Source organism: Anolis carolinensis, chromosome 3, assembly GCF_035594765.1.
Source record: "Anolis carolinensis isolate JA03-04 chromosome 3, rAnoCar3.1.pri, whole genome shotgun sequence".
Lineage (NCBI taxonomy): Eukaryota > Metazoa > Chordata > Lepidosauria > Squamata > Dactyloidae > Anolis > Anolis carolinensis.
In genome coordinates, this window is record NC_085843.1 from 18,236,803 (window position 1) to 18,242,607 (window position 5,805).

The following is a 5,805-nucleotide window of genomic DNA, read 5'->3' on the forward strand; positions in this document are numbered from 1 at the left end:
TTTGGTATCACCTTTAGGCATAGAAAATCAGATGCACAAATATCAGATAGTGGCATCTGATATGAGTTCATGTGGTTAAGATCTAGGAGCCTTAGAAGCACAACTACTTGTGTTTAGTCCTTGGTGGCACAGTGGGTTAAATCCTTGTGCCAACAGGACTGCTGACTTGAAGGTTGGGTTGCTGACCTAAAGGTTGCCGGTTCAAATCCAACCCGGGGAGAGCACGGATGAGCTCCTTCGCTCAGCTCCAACTCTGTGCGGGAACATGAGAGAAGCTACCACAAAGATGTTAAAAACATCAAAACATTCAGACATCCCCTGGGCAACGTCCTTGCAGACAGCCAATTCTCTCACACCAGAAGTGACTTGCAATTTCTCAAGTTGCTCCTGACACACACACACAAAAAAAAAAACTCCATTGCAGCGGCGCAATGGTTTAAACCCTTGTGCCAGCTGAACTGCTGACCTAAATGTTGGTGGTTCGAATCTGTGAGACTGAGTGAGCTCCCGCTGTCAGCTCTAGCTTCCCATGCAGGGACATGAGAGAAGCCTCCCAGCAGGATGGTAACACATTAGGGTGTCCCTTGGGCAACGTCTCTGTAGACGGCTGATTCTCTCACACCAGAAGCGACTTGCAGTATGTTCACTTCTGACATGAGTTTAAAAAGCGTGATGCTGTAATTAAAAAGCCAATGCAATGCTGGCCTGTATCAAAAGAACTGCAATGTTCAGATATGACTCCATGGAACATGTAATAAGAAACAAACATATGTCCATATCACATTATACTTTTATAGTGTTATATTCCACTTTAATTACCATGGCAACATCCTATGGAATCATAGGTTGGAAGTTCAATGAGGGGCATTTAAGATTCTCAGCTAGAGAGCTCTTAGGCCTCACTAAACCACAAACCCCAAGGACCATAGGATGTTGCCATGGTAATTTTTATGGATTTAATATGAACAGTTTTAATACTAATGATGTTTAACGCTGTTTTAATATTTATATATTTGTATATTTTAAATTGTATGCTGATGTTTTTATGTTATTATTATTTATTTACAGCATTTATATTCCGCCCTTCTCACCCCGAAGGGGACTCAGGGCGGATCACATTACACATATAGGCAAACATTCAATACCTTTTAACATAGAACAAAGACAAACAAACATAGGCTCAGAGCGGGCCTCGAACTCATGACCTCCTGGTCAGAGTGATTCATTGCAGTGATTCATTGCAGCTGCTCTCCAGCCTGCGCCACAGCCCGAGCCCACTTTGAGTCTCCTGCAGAAGAGCTAAAACAGAGTATAAATAAGTAAGTAAATAAATAAATAAATAATAGTTCAAGTGAAATATACTCCTCTAAGGTCAAGAGATAGTCACTATCAGAAAACTAATTTAGACTTGTTATGGAACTGTTATGTTTAGTTTGGAGAAGAGAAGAGACAGATAGCTGACAAAAATATATGAAAAAATGTCATACAGAAGATGAAGCAAGTTTGTTTTCTTTAGCTCCAAAGAGTAGAACACAGTCTGGTAGGTTCAAATTACAAGAAAATTCATCTAAACTTCTTGGCAGTGAAAGCTGTTTGACAGTTGAATCAACTGCCTCAGCAATATTCTCCTTCGGAAGTTTTAACAGAGGATGAACAGCCATCTTTCAGGAGTGGTTTAGCTGTGTAATCCTGCCTGATAGGGTTGGGCAAGTTGGACTTTATTGTCCCTTCCAGCAATATGATTCTATGGCAGTGAAATTGACTACCCAGAAGGTAGTAAACAGACTTTTAAAAAATCAGAGATTTGATGACCTGACCGCCTTTTGGAAGTGCGTAGGCATTGGACTCCTGCACTGAGTGAAAATGAGATGACCCTTGAGAATCTTTTCGTTTCAGTGAATTTGTGGATTCCTACAGCATAGGAAAATTGAACAGCCATCCTCCAACTCCATGGAATTTCTTGTGGCATAATGGCTGTATAGTAAACGAGCCTTCAAGTATCAACAATTCTGTTTCCACCTCTTCTCCTGTTAAATCATGGAGTTGAAAGAAACCATGTAAGCCACCCAGTTGAACCCCTTGCAATGCCTTCAACTCATTTCTGAGCTATGAGTGACCCTAAGGCAAACCTATCCTTGGTCTTCTGAGGCCAAGAGAGTGCAACCATCCAAGATCACTCATTGGTTTCCATGGCTGAGTGGGGATTTGATGCCGCTTGGTGGAGTCATAGCCCAATGTTCAAAACTCTACATCACACTGGCATGTGTGCAAAGATGTGAAAAAGTGAGATCTTTTATATTATTTGAGAACACAGAAATGCTGGACCACTTCAACAAGTATCATGTCAGACTACACAGAGAAGCCATTGAAATCCACAAGCATGTGGACAACTTCAACAGAAAGGAGGAAACAATAAAAAAGAACAAAATCTGGCTTCCAGTATTAAAAAACTCTAAAATCAAAACAGTAGATGGGAAGCAACACTCTGAGGACAGAGGAGCCCCAAGGACGGCTAATGACTGAACAAAGGATGCCCCTCAGGCAAGAGACAAACCTTTCCAATGCTAATTAGGGTGATTAACTGAAACATTAATGCTAACTTCCAACTGACAAAAGACTCTTGTCACACCCTGGACTCTCCACAGATATATATTTTTTCCTTTCCTTGCCTAGTTTATCCATGCCTCACAACTTCTGAGGATGCCTGCCAAAGGTGTGGGCGAAACGTCAGGAGAGAATACTTCTGGAACATGGCCACACAGCCCGAAAGACATACAACAACCCTGTGATCCCGGCCATGAAAGCCTTCGACAACACATTGAGATCTTAATTCTTTAACAGGCTAACAGAAGATGGTAACTGAAATGCTTCCATGTCTCCCTTCTGCCCTCAATTCCATTCTAGCTAAAGGTCTGGAGGGTACCTAGCAATAATATGCATTCCTTCTTCTATTGCCAGGTGTCTCACATCAGTTTGTTTAGTAGCCCTAATCTCATCATCCCATGGCAAGATATACTGAGCAATCAAATCACATTGCTTTTCAGGAGAAACCTTGGATCCCTTGCTGCTATTCGTATAATTGTGGATAGACATACTATCTTTTGGCCTTGCCCCCAGCAGTTTCTATTTGCAAGGCTTAGGTTGTTGACCAAATGGAAGTATTCAAGATTGACTTTGAGATCCTAAATCTTCATGTTGGTCATCTACTTTGCACACAATTGCTGGATTACAGCAACTTTTGTCTTGCCCATCATTAATTGTATAGAGGACAAGATGTTATTCACAGGCCTTCATGGAACTGATCCAAGGGTGGTCCAGATCAACTTCTATCATCAATCCGTCCTTGGGCTTGACTGGCAGTAGTTTGCATATCACACATTTTGTTATTTCAGATATCTAGTACCACCCTTCCTCTAGAAAGTAAAAAAAAACTCCCTGTCATGATTTCCCCCACATATCTTTGGAAATTGTCCAGCCATCATGCTTTGAGTAAAAAGATGCATAAAGGTAAAGGTAAAGGTTTCCCTTGATGTTAAGTCCAGTTGTGACCGATTCTGGGGGTTGGTGCTCATCTTAATTTCTAAGCCGAAGAGCCAGAGTTGTCCGCAGACACCTCCAAGGTCATGTGGCCGGCATGACTGCATGGAGCGCTGTTACCTTCCCACTGGAGTGGTACCTATTGATCTACTCACATTTGCATGTTTTCAAACTGCTAGGTTGGCAGGAGCTGGGGCTAATAGCAGGCACTCATTCCACTCCCGGGATTTGAACCTGGGACCTTTTGGTCAGCATGTTCAGCAGCTCAGCGCTTTAACACACTGTGCCACCAGCCCCCCCCCCCCCCTAAAAAATGGTGCATAGCCATGCATAAATAATGACACCCCGCCCCAGGAACCATAAGTCACAGCTCTTAATATATGTATAATTTGTTGAGGTAGGGATAGAGTCATAGAGTCATAGAATAGTAGAGTTGGAAGAGACCTCATGGGCCATCTAGTCCAACCCCCCGCTAAGAAGCAGGAAATCGCATTCAAAGAAGCAGGAAATCGCATTCAAAGAAGCAGGAAATTGCATTCAAATCTGGATGATACCAGATTTTGCTTTCTGCTTCTTTGTGCCTCTAGTTCCCTTAGGTGCCATGTATCACATATACTCATGTATAATTTGACCCCAACTTATATGACCAATAGATAGGTCAAGGGTCAGCTTCCCCGATTGCCACCATTTTCCCAGCCAGACATTCAAAAAGGACAGAAGTAGGGCCACAGAGAAGAGAGTAGATAATACTGGAACTTTTTCAAATGTTTGCCACTTTAGTCAGAAAAGAGGGTGGTTCTTACACTGATTTATGGATATGTTGCCCCAAGTTTTGGGTCAATTTCTAACGTTTATAGACTTATACATTAGTATATACAGTAATAGGGAGCAAGTTATCAGGTCACTTTGATCCCTCTTGACAAATCCGGTTGCAGAATTTCACCAGGGCATCCAAAGTATTATCCTTGGAAAATAATATTCTCAGGATTGAGATGATCCAGTCATCACAGAAAATATTGTCTACCTCACCTCACTCATCATTACTGCGCACATTAATATGTTATCATATCCACCCACCTAAAACTAAGACTTTATTGTCAAGTGGGAGGCAGGTGCAATGTCTGTTGTCAGCATATTTGTTTTAGAAAAGTCCAAAGGCAGGGATAGAGATGGGAAATACGTTTGGCAAATCTGAATAAATCCTTCTCCACACACCTCAAGATTACTGCAAAAAGTCACACTCTTGGAAGGCCAACAAAGTTATTTTTGAGAAATGAAGTGCCCATAAAACCATGCATGCATTTCAAAATGCAAATGGTGAAACCTCTATCCCATTGAAAAGAATGCAGAATCAATGGAAGAAAATATGCACACTGAGCATGCCATATTATTTCCAATTTTAATATATGGTTGTGACAGCAGGATAGTGAGAAAAGCTGACAGAACACAAATAAACTGATTTGGAATGAGGTACTAAAGGAATGCTTTATGGATACAATGGACTGCCAACAAGAATAATAATAAATAGGTTCAAGAACAGTTCCAGCTTAAATTCTCACTAGAATGCCTAAACTGAGGTTATCATACTTCGATCCAATGATGCGATTCACTACCAAGGGACAAAGTTTGGATACATGCTAGATTTCAAAGTAATGGCTTCTATTTCTAACAATAGTGGAGGAAAGTTTACTGTCTTGACTTGATTTTATGTCCCAGGCCATGTTGACATTGGATGGTAAATTTGGGGTCGGTCCAGAAGAGAAATGCACCTGACTTTTACTGAAGTGACCTGGTTTAACCCATGATGCTCATTGGAAGTGGAGGAACATTGTGAAGACAATCAGGATTCAAGTCAGAGTTTCGGTTTAACACCCGTGTAGATGGGCTCTCAAATGCCTCATGATCAGCAAAGAGTGTGACCTTTACTTGCATCTAATGCCACTGTATGGACTTTGGGAGTGTGGCCAAAGAGTGAAGTTCTCGTCCACTCCAGCTCAGTGCCAGAGAGAAAGCAACCACAGGGGAAAACCAAATTGGGGTCCATAACTGGCAGAAAATTCCTTCTAGATATAGAAGGCTCAAGGATTGTCCACAGGAGCCAATATTTATCTTAATGTTCCATAATTCTACATGGGAGTAGCAGTTACAGAAAACACTATTGCTTGAGATCAGTCATGTTTAACTTCTCTGTGAAATTTGCCCCAACTTTCAAGCTGGATAAAATCCAAAAAAGGCAGCCTTCCACTAGAATACTAGATCAACCTTTCC

At 41.5% G+C, this 5,805-nt stretch overlaps 1 pseudogene; it reads right to left on the minus strand.

The window, feature by feature from the left end:
• Nucleotides 1–2,834: 2,834 nt before the first annotated feature.
• On the minus strand, nt 2,835–4,578 carry LOC134297292 (MAP kinase-activated protein kinase 5-like; annotated as a pseudogene).
• Between the last annotated feature and the right edge of the window lie 1,227 nt (nt 4,579–5,805).